At 53.0% G+C, this 18,323-nt stretch overlaps 1 protein-coding gene across 21 annotated transcripts in view; it reads right to left on the bottom strand.

Annotated features, from left to right (window-relative positions):
• Window positions 1–18,323, bottom strand: part of ARHGAP39 (Rho GTPase activating protein 39) — a 73,343-nt gene that overhangs the window by 54,359 nt on the left and 661 nt on the right. Inside the window, exon 1 of one of the 21 annotated variants that reach the window (XM_060128345.1) lies at window positions 17,990–18,007. The exons of the other annotated variants lie outside the window; for them this stretch is intronic. The gene's annotated coding sequence lies outside the window, so the exon portion shown is untranslated. Of the gene's footprint in view, window positions 1–17,989; window positions 18,008–18,323 lie in introns of those variants that run through there. 21 annotated transcript variants of the gene reach the window in all.

Consider the following 18,323-nt stretch of genomic DNA (forward strand, 5'->3'; position numbering starts at 1 on the left):
CAACTACTGAAGCCCACATGCCTAGAGCCCACGCTCCTCAGCAAGAGAAGCCACCGCAATGAGAAGCCCGCGCACCACAACAAAGAGTAGCCCCTGCTCGCCACAACTAGATAAAGCCCACGTGCAGCAACGAAGACCCAATGCAGCCAAAAAATAAATAAATAAATAAATAATAAAATAAAATAGAAGTTAAGAAAGGAGGAAAAAAGTAATCTGTCCCCAAATAACAGGACAAATAAAGTGTGAAATAAGACCGTAAAAATAAATTCAAATATAATAATTTTCATAAACATAAATGGACCAGCAGTCTAGCTAAGACAAAGACTGTCAGACCAGATTTTTACAGATCCAGATACATTCAAACACAAGGATGTGGAACTGTGAAGGTCAAGAATGGACAAGACACCCTGACCTGAGGGAGAGCTGGTGCGGCTCTGGGGTGTGGGCAGAAGGCACCTCCAGAAGCAGGCCTGACGGGCCGGCCCACCGCACGGTGGGGTGGGGGGCCGCACATCTGTGAGAAGGAAGAGCCAGCACAGCTAACCAGGCTTCATCTCAGGGGACCATCCTTGGAACATCTCTGAAAACTGACCCCACACCAGGGCATGAAAGTCAGAGCTCCCAACAAAGGTCAAAGGCCCAGCTGCTCAGTCACAGCCCTACCCATGAGATACAGCAGTGAGTCAGGGAGTGAGAAGGCCCCGCCCCAGCAGTCATCCGTGGTCACAGCTCGTGGGGAAAAGGAAGATATACGCACCGCTTCCACGGCCAGTGGCCTCGGGGTCACGGCTGAGAAGCGCCCTTTTGGGGAGGGACTGGAAAGCTGGCAGGACCATCATGTGCTACGAGCAGGTGAGGCTGCAGCTGCCTGCTGCGGCGGCGTCTCTAAGGAACCTAGAGCCACAGTCACCCCAAGGGCACCGTCTGCACCTGCGCACCACCCCACCGCGCTCCGGGGGGCACCTGCACTCCCTGTGCAGCACACATGGGAGAGCAGGTCACGATAGAGACAGCCTTCTGTATGCACAAGGGCAATCAGCACACAAGCAACTATGAGGAAGAGGACTGGCTGGGGGCAGGAAGCATGGAACCCACAACTCAGCAGGTGGCCTGAGTGCGACAGGACACTGCCCGACCACCTGTGAAAACGCGCTTGCTCCACAAAACTGCCTCAGCTTCAGCATCTGAACTGGCATAGACCTCGCCCTGGCGGCATCATTTACTGAGCACCTACTGTATACAGCAAAACGCTTGGGAAGAGCTGTACAAACACCATCACATTTCCTCTTGCACACCTGGGGACGCGGCAGCTGTGTCCGTCCACACCTTACAGAACAGAAAACAAGGTCCCGTTTCTAAAAGGCCACCGTCTGAGCTCACGTTCCGAAGCTCCTGCTGGGCCCAGCACGTGCCACAGGAGCCGGCCTGTCCATCTATGCTTCTCTCCCTCCTGTCTGCTAGGAGCCCCATTCCCTGGGGCTCTCCAGGTGTGTTTTTTTTTTTTAACGTCATTAGATTTTTGTTTTAATATTTATTTATTTATTTGGCTGCGCCAGGTCTTAGTTGTGGCACGTGGGATCTTCGTTGCGGTATGCAGTACATGAACTCTTAGTTGCAGCATGTGGGATCCAGCTCCCTGACCAGGAATCGAACCCAGGCCCCCTGCATTGTGAGCGTGGAGCCTTAGCCACTGGACCACCAGGGAAGTGCCCCTCCAGGTGTTTGAGTGGAGGCCCCGCTTGCACCCCACCCCATGGGGTGGGTGCAGGGCAGAAGCAACGTCCCCGAGGATCACAGGAGAAGACACGCCCTGCCTGCTGGAAGCACCAGCATGGGGCTCGGGGCCTGCAGCTGCTGGGCCACTTTGTCCCCGACAGGGAGAGGCTTCTCAAAAAAAAAAAAAAAAAAAGGAGGCAGAAGTAAATAATAGGAAGAAAGAAAACGACCACCTGGCATCTGGATCCAGCCACCCCTGAAGCAGGTACTTCTCAGTACCTGTCCAAATGAGAGGATATGAATCCCTTGTCCTAAAGCTGGGATGCACTGGTGATCAGAACAGCCCTCCTGGGGCCATTTAGCCCCCCACAACTGCTGATGTTATGAGGCGGCAGGGAAGAGAGAGGGAAGGGGGAGAAGGGGGCCAGGGCACAGTGGAAAGGAGTCTCCAGTCCCACCCCTTCTCCAAGGGCCTTGGTTGCAGCCGGCTGCCCCTCCAGGCCGCGGTACAGAAGGAAAGTAAGGAGGATTCACCAAGCGCCCCCAAAAGAGCTGGCGCTTCCGGAGCGGCTGGGGGCATGCAGGCTCTCACCCAGCCTGTCACCTCAACGTGGACAGCGTCCAGGGTGGCTCCTTCCTCTGTGGCCATCGTAATGTCCAGAGTGAAGCCACTGCGGGAGGCTCATGAAGGGCTGGGACCGAATGACAGGAAAGCGGCAGCGAACACTCAGAGCGGTTCTCACACCCGGAGGAGACAGCGACGCCCAGAGATGGTCACTCCGCCACCACGAAGGGCCACCAAAGGACAAAACAGGACAACGCAGCATCAGGCACACAGACACCCGAGCGAAAGGAGACCCAGACACAGCCGTAGCAGAAGTACTTAAACCTCTCCCTGGATAACCAGCAGAGCAAGCAGAGGACAAAATCAGGCCCACAGCTGTCCCGAGCAGAGCTGACCTGCAGGTAAGCGCGCTGCCAGCCCTCTCTGGTGTCTGCCTAACCTCAGCCACCAGCCGCTTCCTGACCCCGTCGGCCCTGGGGTTTTAAACAGCGCACATGGGATGGATCATGTGCTCCTCGAGATCTCAACTGTTTCCCTGATCCCCAGAGCTGCCGGTTCACTCTCCTCGGGATTTTTCTTAGAAAACTGGAAGAAGTTTTCTACACGTTCAGAGCAGGGTGTCATCTGCTGTGGCGCCCCGTGCGACGGATTTCCCGCTTCACCGCACACCACACATCGCTCGACAGGTGCACAAGTAGCAACCTGGGTGGCAGCACAGGCCGAGCCAGGGCAGCATGACGGGTGCAAGAGGCAGAGAGACAGAGCGTCAGGGCAGCCGCCACACCAGCAGGCGCTGACTCGGCGCGTCAAGCAGGTGGTCGGCCACACGCACCTGGGTCGGGACGAGGGCCACGTTTTGGACGCAAGCTTAGGAGAAATCAGCACACAACAGGAACTTCACTTTCCTGCCCAGCGTGTTTACGGGCACAGCGAACTAGCGGAGACAACAGAGGTAAGGGCTGGAGGAGGCGAGGAAGCCCGCGTGGAGAGGGTGCTGGCAGCCTGCGGAGACAGGCGGTGGGGGCGGGCTCAGGGGAGCGGGGAGAAGGGACAGCAGGCACAGGTGCGCCAGGTACAGGGAGGCGGGGTGGTAGCACGGGGAGAGGCCGAGAGCTGTCTTGTTCGTTTTTAAGCTGTGAGAACCACCGCAGGAAGCACCACGACAAAGGCGGGCAGAGGGCGCTGCCGCCGGCGTGGGGCCCCGGGGCCTCGTTTCAGCTGAAAACCTCCAAAACGCTTGTTCCAGGCGTGTACCAGAGCTGGCAGGCCCCCGCCGGCATCACGGAGTCCCGGCCCCGCGCGCGGAGCCCAGGGGCAGGCCCGGCCCCGAGGCCTTCGACACGCTCTCCACCGGCCTCTCCACACCCAGACTCTGGACGTCCTCACGCGAGCAGCCTGTCTACTTCAAATGCGAGTCCAGAAGGCAAGAGCCGTCCTCTCCAACCGCCCCCCGGAGCCTAGGCGCCTGGCCTCACCAGGCCTGGCCTCTCCAGGCCTCCGCCAGTACACGGAGCTGGGGGAGCCCACAGACGGCACACGTGGAGCGGGGCGCCCTCCAGGGGCGCTGCAGTGGAGCCGATGAATACGGAAAGTGAACAGGACCCTCCGGCCCAGCCGCTGAGGGCAAGCCCAGGGTCCTGGCAAACAGAGGCTGCCGGTGGGCACAGGGTGGGCTCGGTGCTCTGCCTCTTCCACCCACAGGCAGCCCCGGGGCACCGCCGCTTTGGGACCGCCTTCCCTTCTGCGAGAGCTTTTTCCTGGCTCCCGTTTCTTCTCTCTTTTTCCTGAAAAAGGGCAGGTGGGAGCTAAGGTTTTGAAAATGTGTGCGTCTGAAAACGGCTTTATCCTTCCTGGACAGCTGATGGGCTGTCTGGCTGGGTCAGAGTTCACGCGTCAGGTCTGGAGGTGCCTCCGAGGTCCCCTGCTCCTGCCGGCCAGCCTGCCCTCAGGCCCTCGCGGGGCCCCTCTGCTCCACACCCCATCCTGTGCTGCTGAGGCTCCTGCACCAGCTGCAGTGGCCTCTACTGGTCTCTCTATTTCCTACTGTTCGTGTCCTTCTGTTCTCCTTTTGCATGACTACGTTCGCTTCACTCACTGCACCTTTCACTCTGCCCTCCCGCCCGCACTCTGCCCCGTCCCCTCCTGCACAGCACTGCCTGCTCCCTGGGAATGTAAGTCCTCTCACCTCAGCGACGTGGATGCTTCTCCACTTCCTTCTGGAAGCTCAGCTGTACACTGGCCCACTGGACGGGCGCCAGAGTAGGCCTCTCTGGCTGGACTCTCCCCACCAAAAGCTGGTGCAGAGGGAAAGGCCTGGCCGCCAAAGTCCTGGGCAGGTACCTGCAGCCTCACTGGTGCCAGAGTCCCCGCTCCCGTGACCTCTGCCCCCTCTCCCAGGAGGAAAGATTTCACACGCCTCCTGGGACAGGGAGGGGCTGTTGTCAACTCCAGGCAGCGAGGGAGAGGATCTAAGTACACAACTACTTCTCAAACAGCCCTGGGAGAACCTCCACGGTGCCCCACGGGCTTTCTCCCGAGTCTGTCCTAAGTGCCACCAGCATTTGGAACGCTCACCTCAAGTCTTAGGATTCTTTTTTTTTTTTTAACCTCCTTTCTCCTCTAATAACCAAAAGCAGGTGTGAAGCACCTCCCTGCCCATCCTACATTTCCACAGGGCACTCACCCTTCGGGGCTCACACGCACCCCACGGCTCCCAGACCACACCGTGGCTGCCACTTGAGGCCGAACCTCCTCCAGCATCCAGTCCCCATGGACCTTCCCCAGCACCCGCACTGCCCTGTGCGCACCAGCCTCCACGTGTCCCTCTGGGAGATGGATGGGCAGGTGCCGACCAAGTGAAGCCCTACTGCCCAGGGATGGTCGGCGATTTGCACCCACACCCTTTACCATCCAAGCACAGGCTCCAAACTCAAGGAGGGGTGGGAGCCCCCAGGAAGTCTGCCCAGCCCGTGGCACTGGCTTGAGCGCTGCCTCCCCCACGAGTGTCCCAGGGATGCCCAGCTCTGCCCAGCTCTGCCCAGCTCCGAGCTCACGCCGAATCCTGACCTGCAGCTACCAAGACAACAGCACCACGTGAGCGACCAGAGAGCCCCCGCGAGGCTGTGACCCCACGAGCTCTGCCGGCCCCCCGGCCCGAGGCGAGACTGCCAGGGTCATGCAGACGTGGGACAGGGGGGTTTGGCCAGTTATAAAAGAAGGGTTTATTCTGGATGATGTGACAGCTGCCAGAGTTCAACCGTCAGGAGCATCTGCTAATAGGATGATTCAAAATGTGAAGCATTTAAATTGCACTAGTTGTAAAAGTCATAAGTGCCAACGTGGGCTAGACAGACCTCCTGCAGTCGCCGCCCTTCACCACTGGGACTGAGGCGCCAGCTCCCACTCTGGCCCACACGTAAAGGGCAGCAGTTCCACACTGTGAAGACCAGTCGGGGCCACGTCCAGCACAGGGACCCACAACCCAGATCTTAAGCAGTGCTCCTCTGCTTGCACGGCTCTGCCCGCGGTCTTCCCAGAATGAGGTTTGGAACTGAGCCTCTCGGGCAGGACGTTGTCATGACACAGCCAGAGCAGGTGAAGGCTCGGGCTCCCGCTCCAGGACCACCCCGCATCAGCACAAATCACGTGGCCAAGCCCCTGTGCTGGGGCAGACAGGGCTCGAGACAGGGGCTGCAACTCCCATGGCAAAAGCCTTGAGGAGAGAGCAAGGGACCAGGCAGCTGGTGGAATCCACACAGAGGCTGCAGGGCCACGACACATCACCAGGCCCCTCGGCGCCCGCTGACCCAAGTCCTCTGCACCACCGGCCACACGGTTTTCTCTGCCTCATTGGGCACTACTTCAGGGGCATCACAGGACAGAAGACCTGAGTGGTCAATGCACCTCTGTTTCAAGATGCCCACCTGACACTCTCCATCCAGTGATGGAAGGGCATTCAGCAGGCAGAGCTCAGGCTGAGGAAACCAGAAACTAAATCTACAAAAAGGTTAAAGAAGCCTACGTGGAGGCCAGGACCCAAGGGGCCAAGGCCCCGGCTGACCCTGGGGGAAGGGAGCCTACGCCGGGGACCTGGGGGGCGGGGGGCAGGTGCGGAGACTGGGCATCTGGCTGAGGCGGCGGGCGGGCAGGCAGCGAGGGGCAGCATGGCCGGCAGCACCCTAGGGGTCCATCTGGGCCGGACCCACAGTGTCGCTGGGACTTCTGCAACAAGGCGTTAACTTTAAACATCCGTGACCAGTGGATTCATGAAAGCAGACGACAAGACCAAAGAAGTGGAATCCACAGAAAGGGCTCACGTGTAAAACACAGAAACCGAAACTGAGAGCTCCACCGTTGGGTTCATGGACAGATGGACACTGCAGACGCAGCTCGGGGAGCTGGAAAAAGAGCCTAGATGGTCCAACCGCAACTAGAGAGGAAAAGGGTGGAAAAACCGAAGAGACAGACACACGGAAACCGTGAGAAGGGGTGCCACGCGTGTTCCCGTGGCCAGAGTGGACAAGTGGGCAGAAGCAATATGCGAAAAGATGTCGGCCGAGAACGTCCCCAAACTGACCAAAGACATCAAGCGACCAACTCAAGGAGTGCTGCGGGCACCTGAGTCTTGATCGCATCAAGACGGCGCTGCTCCGCCCACTGCCATTTCCCTAGCTGAGCTTTCCAGTCTCCTATTTCTAAGGTGGCCGGTTATCCTAGGAAGATGCCAAGTACTGCAGCCTCTCCCAGAACCCACCCTCCCCATCGCCACCTGCCCAGCCCACTGGCACCGTCCCACCCTGCTCCTGTCTCACGTGGTACCCACAGCACCGCCCTGGGTCCCTCTCTCCCACCTCGCCTAACACCTGGTTCCTCACCCAAAATATAAAGTTACTTTTCTGTCCCCATTACTACCACACCAACCCCAAACCTCCCAAACACCAGCAAATTTGAGTGAAGAATCAGCAGTAGTACCGGGAAAGGGGTGGGAACACGTAAAGGAAACAGGGGTGAAACTGGCGAGCAGGTCACCCGGGCGGCTCGAGCTGCTCCCGCCTCTGGGGTGAGGGAAGAGCACAGGAGGCAACGGGTCCTGGCCCCTAGCGCTCCTAACGTCGCCTGCAATGCAGGTGCCGCAATGCTGATGCCCGAAGGCTCCTGAACGGCTGGGGCGGCAACCGCATCGGAGAACGGTGGAAACACGCAGGCGCTCAGCCTCGCCCCGCTCCCAGCAAGAGGAACACGCTCAGAGGCACACTCCATCGCTGGGCGCTGCCGTGGCCAGGGGCCGCCCTTCACCGCACACAGGAAAGAGCATCTTGGTCGTTTCCAGGACGGCAGGGCAGGGCGCGTCCGTGGGCGGAGCACCACACTGGAGGTCACCTTCCATCAGATTCTGAACTTACTGCTTCCCAGACCTCTAGACTCCAGAACTGCTACTGAGAAGCGCAAAGTCATTCGGACGCTCAATTCTCTGTCTCTTTCTCTCTGAAGGCCCTGCGAGGCTTCCATGTGTCCGGAGAGCTGCAGAGCGTCGAGCCCCTTGGACAGGGTTCCCAGACGTCAGTGCTCTTCTCTGCTCTCCCACCCCAAACCTGGGTTCTGCTGCATCTGGCACCCCTGCTGTTGCTGTGTAGTCTCTCTCTGAACCCTACAAAATATAATTATTTCATGCAAATATGTTCATCATTTGTTAACCATTCCATTTTGCAACGCATGCTTTCCCTGATGATTCTTTGCTTCTCTGAAAACAGCATTCCACCCTGCTCCAGGAGGCTACCCTGCAGGAGGCCAGTGTCTCCGGCCGCTCCCACCGTCCTCCTGGCGCCGGGACCGCTGAGGAGCGGCAAGCAGGACCCGTTAACACCCTGGAAGAGCTCTTACTTCTGGTTGCTTTAAACGTTGTCTTGGTCTTTGGTGTTTTGGAGCGTTGCTGTGACGTTTCTCAACAAGGACGTTATTTATCCTGTTTGAAATAAACGATCTTTCCATCATCACATCTGTCATTAGTTCCAGCCAACAGCTCTTCCAACACTGTCTCTTCTCCATTCTAAGTTGGCTTTTGGGGCTGGCATCAAATGTATCTGAAACTCTTGCATTCTGTCCTCCACCCCTCAATCACCTTCTCCACCATACTTTCCATTCCATTAACTCTTTGTTGTTCTTATTAAAATCCTTTCACCTCGTTCACAAAGCCTCTCTTCAACTGCTTATAATCGAATATTTAGCCTGTTGGTTACTTTTTAAGTTTCAGCTGTCATTTGTTTCTGGAGATTCCCTTTGGTCTCTCTCAAATCTTCCTGACCCTGCCTGTTAGCCTCTTGTTTTCTGCTCTTCATTGTGGTTCTCTCTTTGACTTCCTTAAGGTCCCTGGTGCCTCTAAATTTTGAGCCTTTTGATGATTCTGTGGTGCAAACAGGATTAGTTCTCAGCTCTCCTCACTGCCAGCACAGAACCTGCCGTTCTCAGATCTGCTAAGTCAGTTATGACGTATCCATCTGCCTCCCAGCTTCCAAAACTTTATTGCTATCATCTCCCTCTCACTTTACTCAGCCTTGTGAGTTTGACTTTTTTAAACATCACTTTCCTGTTCATTTAGCAGAATGGGAGAGAGTTTGGGAGAGAGTGAAGCTGTATACATGTGTTCAATCTGCCATCCTTACCTGAAAACCAGGAAGCTTTCCTTAAAAAATTATCTTCAGCATGAAAAATGGGAGTTGGAGTCCAGACATTTTTAAAATTAATTTAAATTTCATTTTCACCATACAAATTATTTCAAAATAGAGAAGAAATAACTTCTTAACCTCATCATCTATTAACATTAAGCCACATTACAAATACAGGCACATTTGTATTTCCCCATGGAAATCATCCTGGTTAAAATTTTTTGGTAGAGTATCTTTTGGTTTTTGATAGTTTAAGAGTTCATAGACTATATATATAATACATATATATGTATAACTGACTCATTTGGCTGTACAGCCGAAATTTACACACTGTAAATCAACTATACTTCAATAAAACATTTTTTTAAGTTCATAAATCATATAATTATTCTAATATGTATTTCAGTTTTGGTTATTAAAGGGGTAAAATTTGTATTTATGTCAAAAAACTAACTCAACAATTTCCTCAAAACAACATGCAGGGAAAAAACCTCAGGTTGGATTTGAAATTCACTTGGGAGAAGCATGCTGCGTGCACCTCTGAAAATATACACATTGATACTATGTATAAAATAGATAACTAATGAGAACTTACTGTATAGCACAGGGAAGTCTACTCAATACTCTGTGGTGACCTAAATGAGAAAGAAATCCAAAAAAAAAAGGGGCTACCTGTATATGTATAGCTGATTCACCTTGCTGTTCAACAGAAACTAACACGACATTGTAAAGCAAGTATACTCCAACAAAAATTAAAAAAAAAAAAAAAAAGCGTCACCAGGGCACCTGCTGCTGAGTCGCCGGGATGTGCAGAGGCTCTAGGCGTTACCACAGGAAAAGCAACAGCAGATAATTTGTATCACTTGTCTGGAAAACAAGGAAACCCTTTTTTACATTCTAACATGATAGCCTATTTCTTATATGAAGGTCCTTTACCAGGGTTTCAAAGATGTTTTAGGAAACTGATTGATACTTAATGAGTTAATAAATTTTCCCATTTAACATGATGAAAAATAGACTCTATTTTCAAGTAGAATGTCTGATTTTTCAGGATGGGTTACCAATGTTGAGTGAGAAATATGTGACCACTTCCTCTTTATAGAATATATTACAAGTGTTATTTAGAAAATACTGAAAATTGTTTCTGCTGCAAGGCACATCAAAGGCTCTATGCCCTGTTAGAGGCTCCCTGATGTCAAGGATTTGCTAAACTCAGACAAGTCCAAACAAGCTGCGGCCGGCCTGTTTTTTCGCCTGTGATCGGCTCAGTTCCACACAAAGGGTGAATGCGGGAAGGCAGTTTTCATGGCACACATACAAAGCGACACTTCAAGACAGATGCAGCAACAACAACAAATGCTGAAGTACTGCAGGAAAAAAACAATGTTTTCCTGACAAATACCTGTTGGGGCAGATAAATATCCCACAAAATAGTATTAAAAATTTGGGCTTCCTTGGGAGCGCAGTGGTTGAAAGTCCGCCTGCCGATGCAGGGGACACGGGTTCATGCCCAGGTCCGGGAAGATTCCACATGCCACGGAGCGGCTGGGCCCATGAGCCATGGCCGCTGAGCCTGCACGTCCGAAGCCTGTGCTCCGCAATGGGAGAGGCCGCAACAGTGAGAGGCCCCCATACCGCGCAAAAAAAAAAGTATTAAAAATTTAGCTAAACTTTCTGGGACTTCCTGGTGGCGCGGTAGATAAGAATCCGCCCGCCAATGCAGGGGACACAGGTTCCAGCCCTGGTCCAGGAGGATCCCACATGCCGCGGAGCAACTAAGCCTGTTCACCACAACTACTGAGCCTGCGCTCTAGAGCCCGCGAGCCACAACTACTGAGCCCGCGTGCCACAACTACTGAAGCCCACATGACTAGAGCCCATGCTCTGCAACAAGAGAAGCCACTGCAATGAGAAGCACTCACACTGCAGCAAAGACTAGCCCCCACTCGCTGCAACTAGAGAAAGCCCGCACGCAGCAACGAAGACCCAACACAGCCAAAAATAAATAAATAAATTTATTAAAAAATAATAATAAAGGATATATGTAGATGTATAACTGAATCACTTAGCTGTACACCTGAAACTAACACAGCGTTGTAAATCAACTATAATATAAAATAAAAAATGAGGGCTTCCCTGGTGACGCAGTGGTTGAGAGTCCACCTGCCGATGCAGGGGACACGGGTTTGTGCCCCGGTCCGGGAGGATTCCACATGCCACAGAGCGGCTGGGCCCGTGGGTCATGGCCGCTGGGCCTGCACGTCCGGAGTCTGTGCTCCGCAACGGGAGGGGCCGCGGCGGTGAGAGGCCCGCGTACCGCAAAAAAAAAAAAAGAAAAAAAATCCTGCCAAACCAACAGAGAAGGCTCCAGCCCTGAGCAACACCATCCTGGGCCCCAGTGGCCTCAGGCAGGAAGGCCCACACTGTCCCTTGGCGGCCGGCCGCTGGGCTTTCTGCACATCCCTGCAAATGAGGGTCTCCGGGACCCACAGTTTACCCCCTCCCAGGTTTTGGGAACCAGAGGCTACTTCTTGGGCTTCTCAGAGTCAGAAGAAGTAGGAATCCTCATAGTATGGCTGAATTCTGAATACAAAATAGAAGGCCAACACCACCAAAATTAAATAGAAAAACAGTATCTAGAGTCCAGAAGCTGCCACGACACGTGCAATCGGATGCACAAACAACCTGAAGTCTGTCGGCTGGGAAATCTGTACTATACATGCTTCACACAATCCCAATGGCTAGGAAGCACATGCTGCCACCGGAGAAGTCCCAGGAAGCAGCTGAAGGGACTGTAACAGAACCACCAGCAGTGTCTCAGGATGACATTCCTGTGCAGCTCCACACAGGAAGGAAGCACCCACATCTCTGGTTCGTGCTGGGCCTCCAGGAACTTTAGGAAGGACCGAGAGAAGCAGCAGGACAGAGGAGTGCAGCGAAGGAGGAAAATAGGCTCGAGTAGTGGGGGCCAGATGAGGGGCTCCCAGGCCTGAGCCCAGCACCCTGGGGCCACGCATGGTTCTGTTCACAATGCAGCCGGCTACACTCGGGTCAACCAGTCTGCAAGAGGACAGAAAACGTGCTCTGCTGACTTGGCCTCTTGGTGTTGAAATTACGTTTTTAGAACCCTATACACGTATGACACTCAGTAATTTACAGAGTCCTCTGAAATTCAGTCACACTTCAGCCTCACGACACACCCTGAGAATACATGGGACAGATATAATCTAATCCGCAGATATGAGCCGAGGCTCGGCTGTTAAGCGATTTGATCGACTTACCTGTGATGGACCACACTCCTCGGGGACTGAGTCAAGGCTGAACTCAAGTCTTCCGCAGTGGGAACAGTGCTGTGTCCACTATACCCAGTATCTCAAAGGCCGATCCGGGCGTCACCGTGCTGCCCACTGGACTTCTCACCACAAGCCCAGGACAGAGTCAACTCTAAGGCCTTGGGCCCCCCCTTGGAACGCTCCCTCCTTAAAAATCCTAATCACTCTTATTTCTAACAGCTTTATTGAGATGTAATTCACATACCATACAATTCACCCATTTAAAGCATACAATTTTAGAATATTTCAGTATATTCACAGATAGGCACAGCCTTCACCACAGTCAAGTTTAGAATATTTTCATTACCCAAAAAGAAACCCCATATGCCTTAGCTGTCATTTCCCAGCCCCTGGCAACCACTAATCTACTTTCTGTCCCTATGGATTTGCCTGTTTGGGGCATTTCATATCAATGGAACCGTACAAAGCCAGACCTTTGTGTCTGGCTTCTTTCACTCAGCATAATGTTCCAAGATTCATCCACATTGTAGCATGAATCAGTACTTCCTTTCTTTTTATTCCCAAATAATATTCCACTGTATGGACAGAACACACTTTGTTTGTCCGTTCGTCTGTTGATGGACATTTTGGTTGTTTCCCCTTTTTGGCTATTATGAATGATGCTACTGTGAACTTCTGTGTACAAGTTTTTGTGTGGATATGTTTTCCTAGTCACTCCTACCTATAAGAACACATGAAAGGTGAGCCAATTTCCAACTGAGAAACTCACCTAATCTGACCATCCTATATTATTTAAAATACAGACAGATAACTGGGAGAAATAAATGACCACAGAAAGTACAGTTAAAGACATTAAGAAACAAAAGCAAAACCTGATCTAACAGAATCAACAGTGATTAAACAAAGAGATGTCACTTCTAGGGATGGGCCCCACAGGCACACGTGCACATGTCCACAATGCTGTGCCTGCAGCCTGATTTTAACTGCGCAAAATATGATGTTCACCAGCAGGGGCTGGTTAGATAAATTATAGCACCTCCACACAGCCAGACACGATGTAGTCATGAAAAAGAATGAACTGGAAAATGTACTGATATGGAGTGACTTCCCAAACCCAAACACATTTAGTTAAAAAGGCGAGGTTACGAAAAATTTTTTAAAGAAAAGAGCGGGAAAAAAAGAAGACATATACATGTTTGCGTGCATAGTTACAACAAAGTATCTCTAGAAGGAGATGGAGTGGGTGCCTCCAGGGGACCAGGCTTCTGGGGGCAGAGAAGGGATGGAGGCAACAGACAGCTACACTGTGCACCCTCTGTGCCTTCAAACCCTGAAGATGTTACGTAGTACAAAATTTTTTAACCTTTTAAGGAGCAAAAATGAAAAGAATCTATGAGAATTAAAACATTTACACTTAGGAAAGCAAGAGATGAGAGGCCTCAGGTAGCTGGAAGCAGCCGCTGCTGTGTCAACCTGGGAAGCACAACGGTGACTCCCACCCAAAGGCGTCCATCCCTGCTGATGTTAAGACACAAAGGAAATGCTACACGAGGCACTGAGTCCGCTGCCCTCGAGGACTCCCTGTGCAGAGGGGGACAACTGGAGGCTGTGCAGAGCGTGCCTGGCATGGGGACAGATCAGGCCCCAGGCAGGCCCCAGTGAGGGCCTAAGGAGCCACCCGAGCCCTGCTTGTGTGAGGGGAAGAGAGAATGCGGAGCAGGGCTGGGCCTGGCGGTGCTCAGCCAGAGTCGCCGGAGCGCTGGGTGCGAGTCGGGGCACGCTGGGCCACGGACAGCAGTCCAGGGGGCACGGCGAGCCGGGGAGGAGGGCAGAGCAGCAGCACGAGTGGCACACATGCCCGGGGCCTGCTCCTCGGCCGCGGAGCATCCTGGGTGGCACGGGATGGCCTCCACACATTCGCTGCCGCTGCACCTGCTCCCAGTTGGGACGACCGCAAATGTCTCCAGATGAACCACCGCTGGATGAGAACACTGACCTGCACACATGCCCTGAGCAGCTGCGTGGAAGACAGAGGTGAGGGGGTCCAGCCAGGAGGCACCGCCACAGTGCGGACGAGACAGGCACAGGCCCCGCCTGGCAGCTGGCCCTGCTGCCAGAGGAAGGGGGATTCATTAACTACGTGGAAGGTACGACGAGCAAGGCAGGGAGCAGCAGCATGCGGGGGAAGAACCTAGCACATGATGGGCCCAGAGCACCAGGCGGCCAAGGCTAGAAGTGGGGCAGGAGGCAAGGCCTGAGACGCCTGCAGGGCTTCCGCGCAGGCGGCTAAGGGAAGAAGTGTGGCTGGCACTTGTCTGCTCCCTCGGGGTGGTCCTAGCATTGGCTCTGGTTATTTGGCCACCCTCCCTGTAAGAGGGCTGTCCATCCTACAGCCTGCCCCTGGCCGTGGGACGTATCTCCTCTCCCGGGGCTGGGCCAGGAGACCTGCTTTGGCCACAGAACTTGAGTCTCCAGTTCTAAGCTGAAGCTCAAAGAGAGGCTGAGTCTCTGCCACTCTCTTGCCATAAGAATAGCGTGTCCCAAACAAGGGCACGTCCCCGATCCAGCAATGAAGACTCTCAGAAAAGAGCCTCAAGCAAATGAAATGTGAGCTAGAAATAAACCTCTGACTTGTTACTGCAGTCTTTCTAGAGAAAGCTGCCCAATAAACTCCCTGATTTCTTCCTTCCCCAACCCATCCTACGCATCACGGCCAGGTACACGTTCCTAACCCATTTTATCAGGACTTCCCCTACTCACAGACCTGAAGTGGCTCCCCATAGCCAGAGAACTGAAATCTAAAGTCCTTCACCTAAGTTCAAAGATGTTCACGTTATAACCCTTATTTCCTCTTATTCCTTATACAAACTTCTAACCCCACAAACCACACATGAGCCACCTTCTTGCCTTTACTCCCAAGACCTGAAACCCTTTCTGTCTGTAGTGCTGCAGTGTCCTCCCTCCTTCCCCCACTCACCTCCTGCTGAGGTTCAGCTCAAAGACCACCTCTTCCTTGAAGCCCCCCCCCGCAGTCCTTCTCCCTCTGAACTTCTAGAGCAAACTTTTTCTGAAAATGGGCCAGACAGGAAACAGTTTAGGTGTTGTGGGCCATGAAGTCTCTGTTGCAACTAGTCAAGTCTGCCAAAAAAGCCACAGATGAGGGCTTCCCTGGTGGCGCAGTCGTTGAGAGTCCGCCTGCCCATGCAGGGGACATGGGTTCGTGCCCTGGTCCGGGAGGATCCCACATGCGGCGGAGCGGCTGGGCCCGTGAGCCATGGCCGATGAGCCTGCGCGTCCGGAGCCTGTGCTCCGCAACGGGAGAGGCCACAGCAGTGAGAGGCCCGCGTAAAGCCACAGATGATACAAAAATAAACCAGGGTGGCTGTGTTGCAATAAAACTTTATTTACAAAGACAGGCCAAGGGCCTGTCAGTGGCTGTAGCTTAGAGACCCTCGTCTGGCGCAGTGTTTGGAAGGCTGAGGCGTGAGCACAGCAGAAGCAGGAGTGAGCTAAGGCTGCAGGCCCAAGGGAGGAGGCTCTTCTCAGCAGGGTGAAACAGTGTGGCTGCAGGACAGCAGTCAGGGTCAGAAACAACCGCGGGGAGCAGGCCAGAGCTGCCAGGTGACATCAAGGGCGAGTCCCAGAGGCTGATGGGAGGCACGGTGAGGCAGGCATAGGAGGGAGCAGAGACAGCCCACAGTTGAGGGTGCAGACTTTACCAGGGGAGCAAGAAGGATAACAGGAGAAGAGACCTCCAGGCAGGGCAGCCCAGTCCAGCTCTGCCAGGTGTCGCCAGGCCCAGCACTGCGACACCCAGGCTGAGCTCCTGAGACAGGACACCCACAGAGCCAACTTTGAGTGGGAGCGTGTAAGACCCTCAACAAATGGCCACATGGGTCAGTGAACAGGCACAGCAAAGCTATCTTGCTAGTAAAACTAGATATTTCACTATGAGAATGTTCTCATAGTGAAACATTTTTTTAATTTTTTCATCTTTACACGGACATTTTTCTTCAAAAGCAACAAAGAACCAGGTGGAGGCTTAACAACACACTGAATTCACTGTTATTACATTGTTCAAGTACAGCCCACACCAGCACACATGCAGGAAAGAAGGCGGGGATGGACGTTTTTAAATCTATCTTTAGATATTTTAAAATTTGCTCACAGAAGCTATTTCGTTACCATTCACTCTGAACATCAAATGTTCTCAACCTCAGACTCCACAAATGCCCAAAGACTCTCCTTAAAGTGTGTGTGGGGGGTCCCTCCTAGTCTTAGTGTCACACAGATAAAGGGGATGAGATGAAGTGATCTAGGGTAAGGCTAAGATACTCTTCCTAGACCTGAGAAAGAGAACCATCTCCTTGGGAAACATGACGAATTTTTCCACTTGGTTCTGAAGCAAGTTAAGTTATTCCTTCCAACAGCTTAGCAAGACAGAATGTTACAGCACTGATAATGCCAAGTCCTCATTTTCTGGTGCTTATGCCCTCACTGTCACTTAGTTTGTTAATAAAGTATCTTTTCCGTTACAAGGATAACACTGTGAAGTATAACAACAGGGATTCCCTGGGGGCACAGTGGTTAAGAATCTGCCTGCCAATGTAGGGGACACAGGTTTGAGCCCTGGTCTGGGAAGATCCCACATGCCGCGGAGCAACTGAACCCGTGTGCCACAACTACTCTGCCTGCGCTCTAGAGCCCGCGAGCCACAACTACTGAGCCCACGTGCCACAACTACTGAGCCTGTGCACCTAGAGCCCGTGCTCCACAACAAGACAAGCCATCACAATGCAACGAAGAGTAGACCCCGCTCTTAGCAACCAGAGAAAGCCCACGTGCGGCAACAAGGACACAACGCAGCCAAAATTAATTAATTAAATTAAAAAGAAAAAAGTATAACAACAATGGCTTTGATAGTTTAATTCAAGTAGAGAATTACCCAAGAACTGCTCGACATCTCATTTCTGTCAACAACAATCCTATCTACCTCCCAGGACAATAAGTACTGCAGGATTCTAGACTGGTTCATTAGAAGCTTTCTTCTTCTAAAAAGATTTTTAAAAACAGTTCTATATGATAATGTATCTAAGTACATGAGATTTGTTCCTCGTTTACCTTTATAAAGACTTGTTTCTCCAAATATGACCCCAGCTTGCACAAGAAAAGAGAGCCACAGACCTCAAGTTAGTGTTAAACTAAGACGAAACGGCCGACCCAGTGAGTGCACCCTGGAAACCAGATCTTGGCAGCGATAACAACTTCTGACTTTTCTCAACACTGACAACAAGACACAATGAATTCACCGAGTCCCCACAACCACCCAGGGAGCCCAATATTATTGGTGCTCCCATTTTACACATGAGGAACCAAAGGCAGAGTACAAAGCCAGTAAACAGAAGAGTCATGACTCAAAGGCAAGCAGTCTGGCTCCAGAAGCCGCCCTCTTCTCCCCCCTGTTCTCCAGCCTCTCCAGACAGCTGACTAGACAAAGTGCAGGCAGAGAGACCCAGGGCCCTGCTCATTCCCAAGCCAGCGCGCGGGGCACACAGTCCGCGCCAAGCTGCTTTATGGAATGAGTCTCCTTGCTTCACATTCACCCCTATCAAATCTCCTTCCCCTCCCCCAACGAGGAGAAACACACCTTGCTCACTGTGAAAGGGGAGCCGCTGACCGGGAACCACCTGCTGTTTACAGAGGCACCCAGGATGTACAGGGTGCAATTCCCCTCGCTGGCTTCAAAGACAAACCTCCTATTGTCTGCACCAGGGGAGGAACAAGAAGCCTTGCAACTGTAGGTTTCTGTAAAGGTCACAGGAGGTTTGGTTAAACCCTAGGACAACGAAGCGGGTGAGGGACGCCGCATTTTTGCTGCTGAAGGCTGCGCAGCGCCCACAGCAGCTGCTGGTGGGAGCAGCATGTAATACACCCACAGCTGCGGCGGCCTCCCCGCCAGCTGCACGTTTTAAAATAAAAGACGTCCTGACCCCCAAGATGTGCACAGCCTGCCTCTATCTCGGCCCTCGCGCGGAACACTGCCTCCACCCACACCAATCCCGCAACCAGGGAGCCACCGCGGGAATT

The sequence above is a fragment of the Lagenorhynchus albirostris genome, chromosome 17 (assembly GCF_949774975.1).
Source record: "Lagenorhynchus albirostris chromosome 17, mLagAlb1.1, whole genome shotgun sequence".
Lineage (NCBI taxonomy): Eukaryota > Metazoa > Chordata > Mammalia > Artiodactyla > Delphinidae > Lagenorhynchus > Lagenorhynchus albirostris.